The sequence below is a fragment of the Notamacropus eugenii genome, chromosome 2 (genome assembly GCF_028372415.1).
Source record: "Notamacropus eugenii isolate mMacEug1 chromosome 2, mMacEug1.pri_v2, whole genome shotgun sequence".
NCBI lineage: Eukaryota > Metazoa > Chordata > Mammalia > Diprotodontia > Macropodidae > Notamacropus > Notamacropus eugenii.
In genome coordinates this window covers 287480091-287502018 of record NC_092873.1, presented here as the reverse complement: position 1 = coordinate 287502018, position 21928 = coordinate 287480091, and positions in this window count along the sequence as shown.

Genomic DNA, 21928 nt, shown 5'->3' with positions numbered 1-21928 from the left:
GGATCATCCGTTACACTGTAGCTTAAATATTTGCTATACATAATACTGTATAGTAAGTTCAGTTTATATATACTGTGCCGGTCACAGTTTCCTCACTTTCCCCTCTAACCATGATTTGGGACTTTTTTCTATCCTTAGGAGCTGCTGTTTTATGGCTAGGTCAGATTATGGTTAGGAAGTCAGTGAAGATTAAATGTGCCAAATTAACTTTTGTTGACATGCGTGAACAGATGGCTAAGTTCTCCAGCACCGGCATGGATTAACAACAGCAAGGAAAGTAGGGAAGAAAAAAATCCAGGAGACTTTGCAACTGCAGTAAATTAAACAAGTCAGGATTGCTTAGGGAGATGACAGGACAAAAAGTTACTAGTTTTTATAAAGGGAGCTAGCATATGTTAAGGCTGGAGAGTACCAGGCTTTTAGAATGAAAAGTGTTTTTAAATCATTTTAACTCTTAAATCATTCCAAAAATATACCTGATCTCAAGTTACAATATTTTCAGCAATTCATCTTCCTTCCTTCTGCTCAGAACTGATGCTCAGAAAGACTTATTTATGTCACATCCCCCATCTCCTCATTATATATTAAATTAGAAGCTGACATTATCTTCCCTTTAGTGTAAATGTTAAAAAATAATACAAAGAGTAATTACAACAAATATATATAATGGAAAAGTTAATATTTTTACTAGACTACTGCCCATTCTTACATTTTCATATGCAAAGCACTTCGGAATATATTCACATTTCTAACTCTGTACTCCTGAAACTTGTAGGCCTGGGATTATCCCCATTTTGCAGGTGATAAAATTGAGACACAGAGGAGTGACTTGCCCAAGATTGCCCAAATATCGGGCAGAACTTGTTACAGCCAAGGTTGTTAAGACAACCTTGGACATTTTACTTCAGATAGTCCTATCCTTAACACTTGTTTTATCTTTAGCTTCAGATAACTACAAATCTCCAGAAAAGCACTTGATAGTATTTCTTTTTATGCCTGTCAGTAGAGAATAACCCAGTGATAGATACATCACCCAACTTCCTTCTCCCATTCGATTTCTCTGACTGATTAGCCCAGTTAATTAGAGAACAATGTTAGTGAAACCTAAGTCATGGGTACATTTCCTAGATGGACTGTTTCACTGCTGTTATGCAGCTGCAAACTTCCAACCCCTTTCCATGCTGTTTAATAGATGTGGATCTTTGTGCAAAAGAGAATTGGTCCATTAGCAGAATTCTGTTACTGCTACTCTGACAAAAAGCAACTTGAAATTCATAACCTCCTGATGCTGGGTCAATAGCGTTATTTTCCCTCCTAGACATTGTGGTAGCAGGAGTTGTGGTTTCTGGAACTTTCATCAGTAGCATTTGTTGAAATAAAGATATGCTGGAAGTACATAGGACCAACCCCAAGAAAAATTGAACTCTTTGGTCTTGGGGGAAAAGTTGCCCTCCTCCAAAAATTGGAAGCATCCTACACTTAAAAGAGTCTCATGAGGCCAAGTTCCTCTGTGCTGGGAATAATATGGGAGACAGGTGTGAGGGTCAGCTATTCTAGAAAACACTGGTAGAATGAAGCACCTTGGAAGGCATTCTAGCAGCCTGGCCTTCCATCAGACTTGACCTAGGTGGCCCCAGAAAATAGCCTTGGTCAGCTAGAGTTTTCTGTAACTATTCCATGTAACTCTGATTCACCTCCAGATTCCCTAATCTTCCTAAGTTGGTTTCTCAGTCCAGGGACAGGGTGAACAAGACACTTTGTGTGATCCTACTGTAGACACTATTCTGTAAACCATGATTTGTTCTCCAGTAATTTTAGAAAAGTACGGGAAGCCTCATTGCTTCCCACTAGGCATACTGACAGGCTGGACTAGCCTGGGCCCAGACAGGGGGAGAGCATCTGTCTCCTGTCATGAGAACCTGACAAAGCAATAAAGCAGGTTGCTTAAGCAAATCTCTGGAACACCAGCACCTCCCTTCTTCAGCCAAGCTAGTGAACACGTACTTTAGCCTCTTTCAAACAGAACCAAAGCTAAGATTTGCTGCATCTGCCAGCACTTCTGTGGTTCACAGTCCCATCCTGCCACTGTCTCGCCCATATCCAGCCAGCCTGAGGAATGCTGCCCTGTCATGAAGTGATAGCATATCTACAAGTGCTCCAGGGCTTTCTTCCCCATGGAGGATGACTGTCATAATAGGATCTTCTTGATTTCTCTTAAGTTACAATGAAACTGTAAGAACTGAAATACTAACTTGGAATTATCCACAATGACTTTCTATGTGCATTTTTTCAAACTGGTACACTCTTAACAGTCCTTGTTTATACATATGTCATAAAGCTGATCTGTACCTTTTATATATATATATGTATATATATATATATATACATATATGTGTGTATATATATGTATACATACATATAAAAATTGTATATTCTACATAATGATTCATTGATTTTGCCCTAGAATTTTAATGAAATTTCTATCCTCAGTTTTCTGTCTGGTAACATGAAGAGCTCCCTGGAAATTCAGTTCGCTTACCTTCTTTGGAAAGTCTAGGAGGACGACTGTTGGTTAGACTCTCCTTTTGTCCTAGTGGACAGAGTCGAAGAGTCTCCCTGTGTCTGATGCCCTGTGCCTGATGTCCGGTGCCTAGTCCTTGTCCCTCCCTAAGCAGATGATCCCAGTGCTTCCCCAGCTGAAAGGCAGGTGCTTTCCTACTGAGGCAGAAGGTAGTGCTAGAGATATTGTTACTGCATGCCCTCCAATATTCATTTTCTCTTCTTTTGGCACAGCCAGTTGCATGTAGGGCAAGAAAATGATGTTCCAGTAACTTACGTCAGTTATGCAATAAAGCCATTATACACACATACACACCAATTCTCTTCCATATTTAGTATCTCCCAAGAAAGGGTCAGAAAGATTGAAATGAAACTCAAATTTCTTTTGCATTATGTAAATAAATCTGGATGTGTTTAACTTTGTACTGGTATTTTTCTGTATATTTGCAATATTTGGGTTAGAAATAAAACAGAATGGACTTTGTGTTACCCAATCTATTGAAATGACTGGGCTATGGTTTGTTAAGATGATTCTTTTTCTAGTTTTCTCATCTTCAAAAAATTAATAAGCTGGCAGCCAGAAGGGAAGTCACCTAAAGAATCAAATCAGTGCCATCACAGATTTGTCTCAGATGAAATATGGGAATAGACATATTGAGGGATTCTTTGGCTCTGGCATTGGATGGAGTATATAGAAGCTTCCTTTAACATTTAGTTGATGTCTCTGCGCTGGGACATGCCTTACTATGACGGCTGATCTTGGGAAGAATTGTGAGGTGAATATGATAAGACTAGGGCAGGGCTTGGGAACCTGCAACTTTGAGGCCAGAGGCCTTCTAGGAACTTGGGTGAGGCCTTTTGACGGAGTCCAAGCTTTACAGAACAAATCCTTGTATTAAAGGGATTTGTTCTGTGAAGTTTGGATTCAGTCAGAGGGCTGCACTTGAGGACCTAGAGGACCACGAGTAACCTTGAAGCTGCAGTTCCCCACCCCAGAACTAGGGCTTTGGTGCTTTCATCCTTTCCCTGCTCCTAAGTCCTTTTCCCACAGGGCCTAACTTCCACATTGACACATTTGCATTTTAAATGAGATCCTTGCCCAAAGGAACAAATGCTTAAAGATAGAATCAGTATGAAGGGAAAGATTTTGTGGCAGAGGGCCCTAACCAGTTTATAAGCGCATCATACCTGTATATGACTCTCCTCTTGCAGATTAACTGCACTTTGCTAGAATTCTACACCCTAGGTCATATGTCACCCACCCTTTTGTCCAAATGAGCTGTTTATGACTAAAAGAGAAGTTAGAGGGTGAGGAGAATGATGACCAGAGAAGGGTGGGGGCCATGATTAGTTGTCTGAAGCCACTCTCTTAGCTAATTTGCTGCCAGCAACCTTTATTGGAGTCTAGAAGCTACTGCAACCTTGTAACTTCTTTAGTATATTCTCTACATTCTCTAATGTTGAGGTTAGAGGATGATAGAAAAGAGCTTGGAGACAGAAGTTCAAAGGAGTTTATTGTATAAAGCAGTATTTTGGACACCAGGTCAAAATGCTGGAGCCGACTGGCTTCTGTTTGTCTAAGAAAAGTGAATCTCCAATTGCCTCCGCTTTGACAAATTCGCCAAGGAACTTGCTCTCCAAAGAAAGCTACTGCTGGGTGGTAGCAGTCAGGAAGTGGAAACCATTTTGCCCCACAGTGCAATGTAGAGTTAAGTCAGTCTGGCAGCAGTGTTTTTGTGGTAGGAGCTGAAGCTGAAGAAAATGATCTCTGGATTTTGTGTTCCTGAGGTCATGAAAGGTCATTACCATCCCTCAGGAGCCTGGACAGTGTCAAGTGAGACGATTCCTAGTGCCCAACATGTAGCACTGCTTTCCTACCTAGTCATCCCAGAGACCACAGATGCCAAAATTTGTTCTTACTAGACATGACACCCAGTTCAAAACAGCCAAAAGAGATAGCATCAGGATACCTACCCAGCATAGAGTCCATTGTGCCCAGTTTACAGAGAGATGCATAATCCTGGTCTCAGACCATGTAACTCTCAGGGCTCTTTGCATTTTAGCCAATGAGTTAGCTGGTAGAGAGCGGGTGAAGATAAGGCCTAGGATAAAACAATGGGCTTAACTTAAAGCATCTTACCATGTATAAAGCATTGTGCTACGGATACTGAAGTCTAGTAGAGAAATAAAGGATACACAGTTATAATAGAAAATAGGTTATGATGAACACAGCAAGATACAAAGTACTCTAGGAATTCAGAGCACAGGAAAGAAGCTGAGGCATTCTGGGAAGTCTTCATAGAGGTGGTAGCATTTGAATTGAGCCACAAAGTCAGATTTCAACAGAAATGGGATTTGAGAGGGGGTAGGGTGAGTGGCATCCTGAGCAAAGGCAAGAACATAAAGCTGTAAAGAAAGGGGAAGAGAACAGGAAACAGTGTAGGGAGTAGCTGAAGGATACCACTGGAAAGGTAAATTGAGACGATCATAAATAGCCTTGAATGCCATCTTCAGGAGTTAGTAAGCAGCAGGGAGCCAAGTAAGAGAGGCTTGAACTGTATCCAATGGGGACAATGCCACTGATTGGATTGCGGGGATGCAGGATGGTGAAGAAGGGGTCAAAAAGTACACCATGTCTTAAAGGTGAGTTGGAAGGGCTAGTCATGAGCTTTAGGGTCCCAAACACTGTTACTGGGCTTAACTAAGGGGAGCTGTCATTCAAGTCTTATTTCCTTCCCCTCTCCAATCCAATTGGTTGCCAAGTCCTATGGATTCTAGAGTTCCATAAGTGTGGTTTAGGTGAAAGATTTGGGCTATTTCCTTGATACTGTCTCTGAAAAGGTTAGAAAGTGTCACCCTTTGTATCAGTGACCAGGCAGTGATGAACATCCAGGGTCTCTCCCCTTGGGGCTATTCTATCTGCTCTTTGATCTCCCTCTCTTCCCCAAAGCCCCCATGTCAGCCTTGTAGCTGGAAATGAGGAAGTGGAAAACAGGGCAGCCCAAGACAAACCAAGGAGCTGAACCTATCAGCTCAGAGAGGCAAGTGCTCAGTTTCACAGGACCAGAAGTTGTGAAGAATCAGGAACTGAATCCTAGCCCATCCACCTTCATGATAAATAAGACTGCCAGAGGAAATCCTAGTACCGAAGCAATTCCAGGACCAGCACTGATGGTGGAAGAGGCCTGGACCAAGCTGATTTTATTCATACGTCATCCCTGGGATTGATCAGCCATCAATGCCTCTCCCCCTAAAGAAGATGAAGAGTAACTAGTGTACTGGTGGGGAAATCCAGAAACCTGAGGGTGTGAAGTGAGGTAAGGGGTATTCTTTGAGTTCACACACACACACATGCACGTGCACACACACAGACCACACACACACAGACATACACACACAGACACACACATACACACACACACACACACATGCACACACTCTTTAGGATCCATACTGGTTTTGTCCTAATTTAGTATTTGTAGAATCAATGATTACCTCAGAGAGATTTTAACAGTTGGTGGATGCATTCGTTGAAACTATTTTCTCGGTGTATTCCTAGAAGGATTCTTGCTGTTGAAGTATGATTTAGTTTTATTTGTGTTTGTGCGTTGCTTTTGGTTGAGAAGTCAGTATAGTATATGTGCACGTTAATTTATAGTAAATTAAAATTCTATTTCTTTGTACATTTACTTTCCTCAATAATTTGCTCTAAAGAGGTGCATTCTATAGGCGGAAATGGAGGAAGTCAAATCTGTTTTACAATTACCTCCCATACTTCTTATCTTCTCCCCTGATAGCCAATAATTAATTGTAGAGGAAAGTAAAACACAGAAGTTTGTGTAATTGAAAATTGTATAGCAAGGGAAGACTCTAGAGAGAAAATAGGCAATAGAGAGAGAAATGGCAACAGGCCAAGTGACTGTGATGATAATATGCTTCCTCTCCCCACAACCATCAGCACAGGCTTGATCTTCCAGACAGGGAATATGTCTGTCTCCCTGGAGATTACTCTGATCTGGGCCCAAGTAGAGATAAAATAGGAAAGCATTTAGAAACAACCAAAGCTCTTGGTCAGTTCACTTGTTTCCAGACACTTAAAGGTGAAGTCAAAGCTTGCTTTCTTGAAGGGACAGGTTTGCTAACTTTCCTTTAGCTCTTAGAAATGGGCTTCCCATAAGAAATGATGAACAAGAAGACTTCAGGGAGGCCTGGAAGGACTTATATGATCTGATGCTGAGCGAAAGGAGCAGAATCAGGAGAACTTTGTGCACAGCAACGACCACAGTGTGTGAGAATTTTTTCTGGTAGACTTGAAACTTCGTAATAATGCAAGAACTTAAAAAAAAAATAATAATTCCCAATGGTTTTCTAAGGCAAAATGCCTTCCACACTCAGAGAAAGAACTCTGGAATTCATTTGCAGAATGTAGCAGATCATGTTTGTATATGTGTGTGTGTATGTGTATGTATTATGTTTTGTTATATGATTTCTTCCATTTATTTTAGTTCATCTACACAGCATGACTATAGTGAAAACGTATTCAATAGGAAAGTATATGTAGATCCTATATAGAATTGTATGGTGTCTTGGGGAGGGAGGGGGGTGGTGGGGGTAGGTGTGGGGGGGTAAAAACCTAAGTGTTTTGGTAGTGATTATAGAACATTAAAAAAATAAAATTTAAAAATTTAAAAAAAAAAGAAATGGGCTTCCCAAATCTTACATGTGGGAATCAGCAAAAGACTCTCAATATACTCCCCATACCATACCCAATTTTTGTGGTATTATGGTGAGTGTAGGGCTTGCCTCCCTACTATGAGAAGCCCCGTAGGCATTTTCTACCTTATGCTCTTTCTTACTTTCAAGTTCTTTTTGTGTTTGTGTGTGTGTGTGTGTTTTGAAGGGGGGAAGGCAAGGCATTTGGAGTTAAGTGACTTGCCCAACGTCACTAAGTATCAAGTGTCCGAGGCCAGATTTGAACTTAGGCCCACTGCAGCACCTAGCTGCCCCTGCTCAGAGTTCTAAAGCAAAGAAAGGGGGCATCAATTGGCAAATTAACTGGCAATAAGATATTTACATCCTTTAAAGATCAGAGATTGTCTGGGGAGTTCCATTCCCAGAAAGGACAGAGAGGAAGAGAAGCTGTTGCCTGATAACCTAGCAAGGGGTTGTGGGAGCAGAATTTCAATTTGAAATTCAAATGACTATGGAAAGTATCATGGATTTGCCCCATAATGAGAGGAAAGAGCAAATTGTTCTGCACATCCATTCAACAAACGTTTATAAAGTCTATCAATTAAACGTATATTGTATGCAAACTACTCACTGTACTAGTAGCTAATAATAGAAAAATGACTGTGAGGTGGTGGGGCAGGGTAAGACATGTACACAAATAACTAATACAAAGTGGAATGTGAGAGGGGCATTAAAGAGTTTAGAGGAGGCTAGCTTCTGGTGGTTGGGATCCAGGAAACCTTCATGTAGGAAGGCATTGGACATGGCCTATCTCAATATCCTTCTTCCCTTTAGTTATCTCTACTGAGGACCTTCAGGAAATCAAGCTTGAAGGGAACCCTGCCCCCAAGTGCTCTCCTCTGGGTAGGGTTCTCTCTGAAATGCCAAGGGGCATGGTTGCTCCTAAATGCTTCCCTACTTTATCTCTGCTTGGACCCAGAATAACCTCTGGGGTGACATGAATATTCTCTAATACTAGGAAGAAAATTCTATTGCCCTATAGTAGAGGAAGGATGGAATTCCAGAACTCTTGACTCCTGGCCTCTATCCTTCAACATCCCCTGTTGGCCTCACAGATTCCTCAAAGATGGCTCCCCATTTCACATATGAGTTTTCCTTCCAGCTGTGAATAAGCCAATAAGTTAGCAATAAGCTCTTGATGACCACCTGGCACACCATCTCCCATTCGCACCTTGCTTTTTTGAGTTGCAGCCATGAACTCACTGGGGTCTGGTGCTGTGGCCAGCCTGGTTCAACCCTTCTGCATATCAGAGATCATTGACAAAGAACTCTGCCTGATGCATGGATGGGAGAATGGGGGAACTGGGGAGGATATTGGCTGGATTTGAATTAAAACTACCTTGAGTACTATAGGCTCAACTTAAGATCATGCTGGCCTTGAAATGTGAGTTCCTAGACTTTATCTAGGCTCATTTCTTCTCCAAGCATCCTTTCACACCAGGTTTCATATGAAAAAGATTATCCCAGTGGGAGAGGACTGAGATAATAGAGTTCCTATACTCATCCTAGTGAGTTCACCTGATTTCATTAATGAGATTTAGACTAAAGCTTCCTTGAAGGAGTGAAGTGGTTATTTCCTACCAATATTTACCTTTAGCCACAATTCTGAAAATCTTAGGATATGCTGTTAAAATGGAGAACTATCCCCATTTGGGTCACCCTGAATCTGAATCCCTAGAGCTCAGACATTTTCTTTTCTGGGGAAAGAAAGTATCACTCATTGGTTTTCTATCCCTCCCTCCTTCAATATTTTCTCTCTGGGAAGTAAAGGTCCCCTAGTCTGTTTATCTCTACCATTAAAACTAATAGTCTTCTTTCTCCTTGGTGGAAACAGATTAGGCATCATGTGAAAAACATTCACAGATAGGTGGCACAGTGGATAACGTGCCGGGTCTGGATTCAGGAAGACATCCTCCTGAGTTCAAATCTAGTTTCAGACACTTACTAGTTGTGTGACACTGGGCAAGCCACTTAACCCCATTTGCCACAGTTCCTAATCTATAAAATGAGCTTGAGAAAGAAATGGCAAACCACTCCAAGATCTTCATCAAGAAAACCTCCACATGGGGACACGAATCAAATATGACTAAAATGAATGAACAACGAAAAATTTCAGAATAGGATTAGTAACAGAGCTGACACCTATCTAAGGGGTTCTACTAAGTTCTCTTCTTAGACCTTCATCCAGGATGCTTTTGATTCACTTGCAGATTCTTCTCATGAAAATTTTGTATTATTGGGAAAGTGAGCATATAGGTTAATGGACGTCAATATTTCCCAAGTCACTTCTTGAAAAAAAATGATTTTTAAGATGCTTTTGTTATGCCATTGATTATTTTCTCCTCTTTTGTGTACCTTGAGAATCAGTCCCTTCAAAATTGTGTCACTCCAGCATTTAGCTATCCCTGTGTGTCCTTGCTTAGGTCTAACTGCTTTTCCCATCTTTGTTTTCTTTACTACCATTTCCGTTTCCTCATGCAGCTTATCTGGGACTAAAATCCTTGATGGTAAACAGAGTTCATTATTTAAAAACAGACAAACCAAACTTTATAATTCTTTTTTAAAACAAACCAAAAACATAATCACACAGAGGGTCCTGAAGTGGGTGATGCCACCCCCTTGGGGGCCCTGGAATGATCCAGGGGGTGGTAGTAGCCTCAGGTAGAACTGGGGGGCACTGAATAAAAATAAAGTTCTGGTAGATGCATAGGGAAAGAAGATAATTTTGGAAAACTGTTCACACATGTTTCTTATATTATGTAATGGAGTTAAAAGTAACAGTGATTACATTATTTTCTAAATAAACATACAAAATGCAAGTTATAACTGATCAGTGGTCAAACCCACTGACGGTTCTTAACAAGCAAACATTGGCAGGCAGGCTTGTCGAGTATCGTCAGAAAGTCCATCATGCATTGGCAGGAATATGTGCATGTAATGACTTGTTTACAATATGATACTATAGGTTACATGACACAATATTGCATCGACAAAATTTCAATGCAGGAAAAAATTTATAATAAATTCTTAAATTTAAAATATTTTTTAAAAATTATATGTATTTTTTGAAATGATGCAAATTTCAAAAATTGTTTAAGTTAAAGAAAGTAGATTTGGGGGGTGCTGAGTAATTTTTTTAAAGGGGGTGGCAAGCCAAATAAGTTTGAATCTCTGACATAGGGCAAATAGACTAAAAAATAATTGCTGAGACCCTCTCTTCTCTCAGTATTTTCATTTGACAAGCAGGGTTTGGCAAGGGCCCAATAATATATCCACTAAAATGAGAAAAGGCCTGGGACTGAACCCTGTCTTCAAGGAGGTCAGAAATCTTTGACCTGCAATAGAGAAGGCAAAAGCATATTGTGTGAAAGACAGAGAAGCAGGCTCAGGACTGAGTAAGGAAATGGCCCTGAACTTCAGGAGGGGAAATTAAGGTAAGATGTTAAGTAGAATTTCCTGATAGCCCATAATATGTTATTAAGAGAGGTGATAGCCTTTGCCTTCTGGCATGCTTTACAGTCTCAATGATAGATCTGAGACAGTCCTTGTTCAGAAGTAGGTAGATGGAGAACTTTCTAAAACACCTTCTACCCTGCCATCCCATTGGTATGAAGCAATGAAAGCTAACTCTAGGTGCCACAGACCCAACTTCAGATCAGTTCAACCTATGACTACTGAAACTTCAATTTCTAGACTTAACTGAATGTAAAGCACTAAGACCAGTTATTGAGCACTGGGTCAATTTATTTCTTCCCCTTTATCCAACAGCAGTCTAAGTTTTTATGAAGCACTTACTATAGGCCAGATGCTATGCTAGACACTGGGGATGCAAATACAAAGAATGAAAACAGTGTGTTAATCATAAGCATTTATTAAGTTCCTACTGTATGCCAAGGGGTCATCTCCAGTCGCCCTGATCTATATCTTGCCACTGGACCCAGATGGCTCCAGAGGAGAAAGTGAGGCTGGTATCTTCGCACAGCCCTCCCTCACTTAAATCCAATTCACTTGCAAGTCATGACATCACCTTCCTGACATTATGCTCCTCCTCAAGTATGAAGGACAAAACATTTCTATACTAAATGGTGTCTCAGAGAGTTGGACACAACGGAAATGACAGGACAATGTGCCAGGCACTGTGCTAAGTGCTGGGGATACAAAGAAAGGTAAAAGACGGTGTCTGTTCTAAAAGAAGTTCACCGTCTAATGGGGAAAACAACTACTTACAAACAAACTACATACAGGAAAAATGGAAACAATAAAAGGAAGGCACTGGCATTAAGGTGGGATTGCAGAAGGTGGGATATTAATTGGGACTTGGAAAAAGCCAGGGAAGTCAGGTGGTAGAGATGAGGAGGGAAAATATTCCAGGAACAGGGACAGCCTGAGAAAATGCCTAGAAATGGAGTGTCTTGTGTGAAAGACAGCAAGGCCAGGATCACTGAATCACAGACTGTAAAGAGGTGTAAAGTGTGAGAAGACTAGAAAGAAGGGAAGGAGTCAAGTTACAAAGACCTTTAAAAGCCAAACAGAAGATTTTGTATTTTATCTATCTCAATCCATATGTCTATATTCACGCACACACTTTGTTTTTTGTACTACCTACCATGATTTTTAAGAAAGTGATTTGTCGAATCTTTGTAATTGCAGGCTTCTCTGCCTGCTCCATTAATAATTCAGATAGGATTCAGATAATCCAGGTGCAGGGCTGAGATGTCCTACAGCTTGGTGAGGATAGGCAGCTGTGGCATGGACAAGACTGCACTGATCATCCCTTTTCTCCAGAACCTCTTTGTGGCTGAGTACAAGCCCACAGCTAGAGATACATACCATGATGTGACGGTGGTGGACAGACATTTGTCTGAGCTGGACATCCTGGACACTCTAGGAGGTGAGGAGTGCATTGAGCTGCACTGGGAGGCCATCCGCTGAGGAGATGGCTTCCTCTGTACCTACGCTGTTGACTACATCAGGACTTTTGTGAATGTGAGCATCTTTTGGGACCAGATCCACAGGATCAAGGGCACCAGCAAGGTGCACATAGTGCTGATAGCCAACAAGATCAACCAGACTCACTGGCTGGTGGACTCAGTCATGGGTCAGGAAGCTGATGAGAACCTCAAGGTTCCTTTTGTGGAGGCCTCAGCCAAGACCTGGCTAGGCGTGGAGCATCTTCCATGCCTTCCATTGAAAAGATGCAGATGTGGGAGTTCAAGGGTCACCCAGATGCTTGGGAGTGGCCATGCTTTGGGCTCAATTGTTGCAGGATCCAGTGAGCAAATGTACCCCTTCCCTCCCAGTTTCCCTCAGGAACACCCCAGCCTCCCCTGGCCCCCTCCCCAACCTCCAGGCCTCCATCTGGACCCATCCTTCTGTCTGCTCCTCACTGGACCATGGCCATGGGCTCTCCACAAGCCTCTTGGTGGCACTCCTCAGTAGTTCTCCTTAGGAGCTGTCTGGCCTGGGCATCTCTGCACCACCTTGGGTAGGTGGGCGATGTTCCTGCTTCAATGGAGGAGACTAAGGATTCTATAGCTGCCTGATTGGGGTGGGGGAAGGGAGAATTAATGCATTAACCCCTCGTGCTGTCATTCCAAGTGGACTGTTTTTCTTGTTATTACTAATAAAGGTTGTGTTTAGTGCCTTTTCCCATCTGGGCCACCTAGAGCTCAGACAGTACCTTCTCTTCTGAGGAAGGAGGGTGCCGCTCATTGACGACACCTTAAAGTGCTGCAGAAATGTTATTGCTTCCAATGCCTTTTGCTGGAATTAAATTCGCTTGTGTGCTTCTCTTACTGTGTGAGGCAATTGAACCAGTTTTGCCTTGGCTTTCTCCTCTTCCCCTGGGTCCCAAGGCAGACCTCTACCATATCTCCTTAGGGAGTTCTTAGTCCAATCCCTCGCCACAGTTGCCCTGCTATCTGCCCGTGTGCTACCACCTGACTACCTCTATGAAGCTTTGCTTTAGACTCCCCTTCTCACTAACCTTCCTTCTCCCTTCAGTCCATTTGCAGATTGGCAGTGTTCTGAACCCCTTGGGCAGCAGCCCTCTGAAGCCAGCCTCTCTCTCCACTGGCCTCAGCTGTGAGAAGGGGAAGGGGAAGGGGAAGAAAAGAGGGTACTTGAGTGGGTAGTGCTGCATGCTTCCATGAGCATCCTTAGTTCACTATTCAGTGGAGCCAGAGAATGAGAGACCTTGAAATCTAGGGAAAAAGTCAAGCCTACTCAGCAAGGTGAGCATAATTAGCACCTCCCCTGCTAGTGGATGTGTAAAGAAAGATGTACCCAAAGAGTCCTGTGAATGAACATTTTTTAGTAGAGGGTTGGATTTCTCTTATTTGCTAAAATAAATGAGGCCAAGTGTTAGCTGTAGTGAAACAGGCCAGAACCGGTCTGGGGGAACAAGTAGAGAGCTCCTCTCTCAGCTGTTAGCTGGGCCATCTGGAGTTGTCAAGCATTCTTCTGCTACCTCCAGCACTTTGCCAGCTGCTTCAACCTTATGCTGGTCCTCTCCTCCTGCTCTCTCTGGTTCTAAAGAAACCTTTAGATGAATCCTCAGCTACTAAATCCCAGGAAGATGGAGGACTCTGTCTAAGCCTGTTACCTCCCTGTTCATCATGGTGATCTCTTAGGACCTTGCTCTCTGAATAATAATAGTAATTAATAATAATAATAGAGCCTATTCATACCTCCTTGGTTTGCTAGCAGTTGGGATTATACTCTAAAATTTTACTTTGCCCTTAATGTCCTGTCCCTGAAGGAAACCTAAAGCAGGTTCATTTATCTTCAGGATTCTTGGGTTAGTGATCCTATTGCTCTAATACTCCTATTGATTTCTTTATAAAAGCCAATCAGGTTCTGAGTAGTATTAAGGTGGGAAATTATTTCAGGGGTCCTGAGTTCCTTTTGTGTGTTGTGCTGTGCCTAGAAGAGGACAAAGTAAGAGAGATAACATCCCACTCACTGGGGGGACATCTATACATATAGTGATTATTGCCCTTCACGCTCAAAGGACCAAAATGATTATGCTATGTCAGGTCAAGGTATAGTGTGTCCAACTGTGACTTATCAGACCAATAAAAGATAAGAAGACTCTACCACAGATCAGGCACCAAAAGTCCATATGAACATTTGGAGTGGAAATGTCTTTAAATTTGTGCATCCCATATTTCTTTTGAGCTACTGCAATTCTGCTTTGCTCATAGAACACAGTGCCTTCTTTGATGTGAGCACACCGTGCTGGGCAGTCTTCTACCAGTGTCTCCCAGGTCTCACAACCAATTCCAGAGTTCTTCAGAGAGACCTTAAGAGTGTCATGTTGTGTCTTCTGACCTCTATGTGAATGTTTGCCTTGTGTGAGTTTTTCATAAAGTAGTTTTTTTTTAATAGAGCTATTTTATTTTTAAAGATGTTACCCAGAAAGAAACTATGGCACATTCTTCCTAATTGTTATTGGAGGGAAAAGATCTTCAGTGCCTCTTCTTTCCTCTGTAGTGTAATATACTTTATTTGTAACTCTAAAAGTAATATTAGACTGAGTCTTTAGCCAAGTCTTAAAGGAAGTAAGACAGAAGTAGATACAAGATATTAAGAAGATTCATCTGATTGGAGCATTGAGAATATAGAAGACAAATTGTTTTGGTTTTTTTAAGAAATATAAACAGTTCAACTTTAATGAGGTCCTTAAGGCTTCTCTTTCCTGTTTATCTTTTCATATTTCTCTTGATTCTTGTATTTGGAAGTTAAATTTTCTATTCAGCTCTGGTCTTTTCAACAAGAATGATTGGAATTCTTCTGTTTCATTGAAATTCCATTTTTTCCCTGAAATATATTCAGTTTTGCTGGGTAGGTGATTCTTGGTTTTAATCCTATCTCCTTTGACCTGTCAAATACCATATTCCAAGCCCTTCAGTCCCTTACCATAGAAGTTGCTAAATCCTGTGTTATCCTGATTGTATTTCCACAATACTTGAATGATTTCTTTCTGGCTATTTGCAATATTTTCTCCTTGACCTGGGAACTCTGGAATGTGGCTACAATATTCCTAGGAGTTTCTCTTTTGGGATCTCTTTCAGGAGGTGATTGGTGAATTCTTTTATTCCTATTTTACCCTCTGGTTCTAGAAGTTAAGGGCAGTTTTCATCGATAATTTCTTGGAAGATGATGTCTAGGCTTTTTTTTTTATCATGGTTTTCAGGTAGACCAATAATTTGTAATTTATATTTGTATTTTATAATTTAAATTATCTCTCCTGGATCTATTTTCCAGGTCGGTTGTTTTTCCACTGGATATTTCACATTTTCTTCTATTTTTCATTCTTCTGGTTTTGTTTTATAATTTCTTGGTTTCTTATAAAGTCATTAGCTTCCATCTGCTCCATCCTAATTTTTTTAATGTTTATTTATTTTTAGTTTTCAATATTCATTTCCACAAAATTTTGAGTTCCAAATTTTCTCCCAATCTCTCCTCTCCCCCACCCCAAAACACCGTGCATTCTGATTACCCCTTCTCCCAATCTGCCCTCCCTTCTATCACACCCTTCACTTCCCTTATCCCCACCTTCTCTTTTCCTATAGGGCAAGATAGATTTTTGTACTCCATTACCTATATTTCTTATTTCCCAGTTACATGCAAAAACAGTTCTCAACATTTGTTCCTAAAACTTTGAGTAACAACTTCTCTCCCTTCCTTCCTCCCCACCCATCCCTACTGAGAAGGTAAGCAATTCAATATAGGCTATATATGTGTAGTTTTGCAAAACACTTCCATAATAGTCATGTTGTATAAGACTAACTATATTTCCCTCTATCCTATCCTGCCCCCCATTTATTCTATTCTCTTTTGACCTTGTCCATCCCCACAAGTGTTTATTTCTAATTACTCTCTCCTCTCATTTGCCCTTCCTTCTATCATCCCTCCCACCCCACTTCTCCCCTTCTCCCCTACTTTCATATAGTGTAAAATATATTTTCATACCAAATTGAGTGTGCATGTTATTCCCTCCTTAAGCCAAATGTGATGAGAGTAAATGTCACTTTTTCCCTCTTACCTCCTCCCTTTTCCCCTCCATTGAAAAAGGTTTTTCTTGCCTCTTTTATGAGAATTTGCCCCATTCCATTTCTCCCTTTCTCCTCCCAATATATTCCTCTCTCACCCCTTAATTTTATTTTTTTAGATATCATCACTTCCTATTCAACTCACCTTGTACTCTGTCTATATGTGTGTGTGTGTGTGTGTGTGTAATCCCACCCAGTACCCAGATACTGAGGAAAGTTTCAAGAGTTACAAATATTATCTTACCATGTAGGAATGTAAACAGTTCAACTTTAGTAAGTCCCTTATGATTTCTCTTTCCTGTTTACCTTTTCATGCTTCTCTTGATTCTGGTGTTTGAAAGTCAGATTTTCTACTCAGCTCTGGTCTTTTCATCAAGAATGTTTGAAAGTCCTCTATTTCACTGAATGACCATTTTTATCCCCGAAATATTATACTCAGTTTTGCTGGGTAGGTGATTCTTGGTTTTAATCCTAGTTCCTTTGACTTCTGGAATATCATATTCCAAAGTCCTTGATCCCTTAATGTAGAAGCTGCTAAGTCTTGTGTTACCCTGATTGTATTTCCACAATACTTAAATTGTTTCTTTCCAGCTGCTTACAATATTTTCTCCTTGACCTGGGAACTCTGGAATTTGGCTACAATATTCCTAGGAGTTTCTCTTTTTGGATCTCTTTCAGGAGGTGATTGGTGGATTCTTTCAATATTTATTTTACCCTCTGGTTCTTGACTATCAGGGCAGTTTTCCTTGATAATTTCATGAAAACATGATGTCTGGGATCTTTTTTTGATCATGGCTTTCAGGTAGTCCCATAATTTTTAAATTATCTCTCCTAGATCTATTTTCCAGGTCAGTTGTTTTTCCAGTGAGATATTTCACATTGTTTTCTATTTTTTCATTCTTTTGGTTTTGTTTTGTAATTTCTTGGTTTCTCATAAAGTCATTAGCTTCCATCTGCTTCATTCTAATTTTTAAAGAACTATTTTCTTCAGTGAACTTTTGAACCTCCTTTTCCATTTGGCTAATTCTGCTTTTTAAAACATTCTTCTCCTCATTGGCTTTTTGGACCTCTTTTGCTATTTGGATTAGTGTATTTTTAAAGCATTTTTTTGGGTCTCCTAGCAAGCTGTTGACTCGCTTTTCATGATTTTCTTGCATCACTCTCATTTCTCTTCCCAATTTTCCCTACACCTCTATTACTGGATTTTCAAAATCCTTTTTGAGCTCTTCCATAGCCTGAGACCATTGCATATTTATTTTGGAGGTTATGGATGCAGAAGCCTTGACTTTTAGGTCTTCCTCTGATGATATGCATTGTTCTTCCTCATCCAAAAGGATGGAAGAAAATACCTTTTCACCAAGAAAGTAACCTTCTATAGTCTTATTTTTTCCCTTTTTGGGCATTTTCCCAGTCAGTTATTTGACTTTTGAGTCCTTTGTCAAGTGGAGGGTATAGTACCCTAGGCTTAAGAGGTTTTATGCAACTGTTCTCTGAGATGTCTCTAGGGACCTATAAGATCTTAGTTTCTCCAAAGTGGCACAATCGAGAGAGAGAGGAGTTTACTCCTCTCCTGGCCTGTGCTCTGTCTGGTCTGTGAGAAACCAAAAGCACTCTTTCCTGCCCTGGAACTGTGAGTAGGATTCCCTCTCTACAAGGGCCACCAGCTCTGCCTTGCCAGCACTCCTCCTCACCCCAGGACTGCCACTCAGGACTGAGACCCAGATCAGCGATCAATTCCTCCAGGGTTTTTAGGCTGAAGCTTCCAAAAGTGGAGTCTGCTGCCACAGTTGCAATGTCTGCCACTGCCCTGGGGTCAAGGCTGGGGCTGGACTTTGCTCCCCTCTCACCCAGGTGAAAGAGCTTTCTTACTGACCTTTGAAGCTGTCTTTGGTCTTTGTGGGTTGAGAAATCTAAAAACCGCAGCAGCTACCCGTGATTCCATGCCCTGAAGGCTGCTCCGCTCCTATCTGTGCTGCATGACCCATGCTGGACTGTGCTTTCCTCCAAGCCCAGTGTGATAGACCTTTCCTATCGTGCTTCCAGGCTTTCTTGGGCTGGAAATCTGTTTCACTCTGTCATTTTGTGACTTCTGCTGCTCTAGAATTTGTGTAGAGTAATTTTTTATAGGTATTTTAAGGGCTATGTGGGGAGAGCTAGAGCAGGTCTGTCCTTCTACTCCACCATCTTGGCTCCACAGAACCATAAAGTAGTCTTTTAAGCAAAGTACATTTGGCATTCAAATAATGTGACCAGCCCATCTGAGTTGTGTTCTTTGCAGTATAGTCTGAATGCCTGGCAGTTCAGCTGGAGAAAGGACCTCAGTGTCTGGTACCTCATCTTTTGCCAGTTGATCTTTAGAATCTTCCTAAGACAATTCAAATAGAAGCGATTCACTTTCTTGACATGGTGCTGGTACACTGTCCAGGTCCCACAGGCATACAACATTAAGGTCAGCACAGTGGCTCTGAAGTTTGGTACAGTCTAATACCTTTTCTCTCCACACTTTCCTTAGGAGCCTCCCAGACACCGAATTAGCTCTGGCAATGTGTGCATCAACTTCATCATTTATGTGAGCATTTCTGTAAAGTATTCTGCCAATGTATGTAATCCATTTGCTGTAATTGATGGTTCCAAGTATGAATGATGTGGTGCTGGCTGCTGGAAAACCTCTGTTTTCTTGGTGTTGTAAGGCCAAAATTAGCACAAGCAGCAGAGACTGTATTAAGGAAACAATCATCTGCAAACAAAAGTCATGTACCAACTCTCCCTCCACTTTAGTCTTGATTTGTGGCCTTCTCAAGTTAAACTATTTACCATCGGTTTTGTGAGAGCAAGCACACAGCCCTGCTTCACTTCATTGGTGACCAGGAAAGTGTGAGAGCATCATCCATTATCCAGAACCTGTGCAAGCATGCCATCTGATGTACAATACTGATAACTTTTCTGGGCAACCTCTTTTTTTTGCCATAATCTTCCACAAACCCTCATGACTGACAGTATCAAAGACCTTGGTCAGATGGATGAATGTTATATATAGACCTCAGTTCCTCTCTTGGCATTTATCCTGGAGTTATTGGGCAGCAAACATCCAATCAACCATTCGTTGGCCCTTTCTGAAGCCACACTGGCTCTCAGGTAGATAACCATCTTTCAGGTAAAGGATCAGCCTATTAAGGACGACTTTGGTAAAAATCTTGCTGGCAATGACTAAGAAAGAGACCCCTGTGTAATTGTCATAGAACAACCTATTTCCTTTACCTTTAGAGAGATGGACTAATAATCTCTTCTTGCCATAAAACCCAGAAAATTTCAGTCAGTTTTTGTATGAGCAGTGGACCCCCCACGTTTTAAATCTCTGATGGAATGGAATCAGCACCAAGTGCTTTGCCACAGAAGAGGAGCCTACTGACATTCAAAACCTCTTCTTTAGTTGGAAATTTGGCTAAAGAAGAATTAGCTTCAACCTGAGGTCAGTGGCTTCAGCATTGATTAATGATGATCCACTGAGAATGCTATGGTAGTGTTCAACCCATCTCATGTCCTTAATCACTAACCAGTGTGGCTCCATAAGCACTGAGTAGCTGAGATGCACTATAAATAGCTTTCAGGGCATCATAAAAGTGCTTTGGATTGTTACTATCAGCATGAAACTGAATTTCATCTGCCTTCTTATTGAGCCAAGAATTCTGCATCTCTCTGTGCTTCATGTGCACTTTACTTTTCACAAAGTTAAATGCTGCCTTCTTAGAGAGAGAGAGAAATTTTCCTGCTGGTAAATCCTATGGAATTCTCATTTTTTCATTTAGCAGCTTCTGAGTTTCCCCATCATGTTTGTCAAAGCAGTCTTGATGTTTATGAGTATTCTGGGCCAGATGAGTAAATTTGGTGCTATACACCAAATCTAAAAGCTGCCCACTCCTTTTCTGTTCCATTGTTGATAGCCATGTGTTGGTTCACCTTTCCCTCCAAGTTAGCAATGAACTGTTCATGCTTGGAGAAGCACTCTAATCTATCCATATTAAGTCTTCCAGTAGTCATCTTAACTTGGGGCAGCTGTTTTGCTGAATGTAAAAGTTTAGCTTGGAGGCGATGAGTCTATGATCAGCCCAGTACTCTGTACCAAACATTGCCTTTGTCACCTTCACATCATATCTGCCTGTTCTCCTTACAATGACATAATCAATTAAATGCCAATGCTTGCAGTAAGGGTGCATCCACAAAGTTTCATTGCCTTTAGGTAAACAGAAGACAGTGTTGGTGATGAGGTCATTAGATGCACAAGTCTTCAGTAGTAAGTGCCGTTGCCGACTCTTGTTTCTCCCCAGAACTCCCTGCTACATCTAATAATCTGTGCCTACTCTGGCTTTAAAGTCACCCAGAATTACGAGCTTGTTCTCTTTTGGCACACTGAAGATGAAAGCCTTCAAAAATTTTTTCTTTGACCTCGTTAGGGTTTGTCATGGTAGGAGTGGCGCTTTCCTGCAAGTGGCAATCACATTGTTATGGATCTGTCTTTTACTTCTTTGGGGAGGCATCCAAGCTTGTTGACTAGAGTGTTTTTCATTGTGCTCCCCATCATTGTGGCCTTTCCAGAAAACCTTATAGCCAGTTCTGATTGGCAACCTGGCCTTCATTAGCTAGCCTTATTTCCCTCAGGACTGCTGTTGGATGCAATGACCACTGCGTTCTTTCACAACAACAGCTATTCTTCTTTCAGGTTGTCCATAAGTGTGAACATATTCCACAGACCAATGATGAGTGGAATCATCTTGGAGGAATTTTTTGTACATTTTTTAGTGTAAGATCCCAGCCTGCCGTGCTACGCAGGGTTAGGTTAGGTAAAACAGACAATTTCTAAGGCGCCTTTTCTAGCCCCTTCCTTACACCAGGAGGTAAGCAGTGCAGTCTTTAAAAAAGGCTGCTCACAACTGGGGAGCTGTCGAATCTTACTGCTGCTTCAGTCCAGTGAGATGACCCTAGGCTGGGCTGCCTGTGTGCAGGATTGCTCCCAGTGTATTTGCACCTGCTGCTTCAGCACCTGCCTATCACCACAGGATTTTGACTTATGGGTGATATCTTGTGACTCGAGCATAATTTGCATTTAAGTGAGGCACAAAATCACCAACTTCAATCTCTCTTCCAAAGTCATCAGAGTCCTGTGGCAAGACAAAGTCAAGACAACTGGCAATGGCCCAGGAGGCAGTGGGCAGGACATTTTCAACATCTAACCAACCTCTAAGTGCTCCACAGCACTTGCTTCTGCTGCCTTCATGGCCTGTTGCAACAAATTGCTCACATCTGCCTATTGTTCTGGGGAAGTCTTGGAATAGATACCCCTCTAAGTCACCAATGGGTCTGAGACCCCTTGGTTATCTTCAGCCTAGTTTAGCCCATCTACTATAATGGACTAGACTGTGGCTGCTCTGCATGCTACAGCTTCTTGGAACTACAGGTAAGAGTTGGGTGAATTAGGTGGACACCAAAGGTAGAAAACAGTCCTTGGGCTCAGCAGCCCTTATACCAGAGGAGGTAGTTTTGCCCAAATACCCATACACATATAA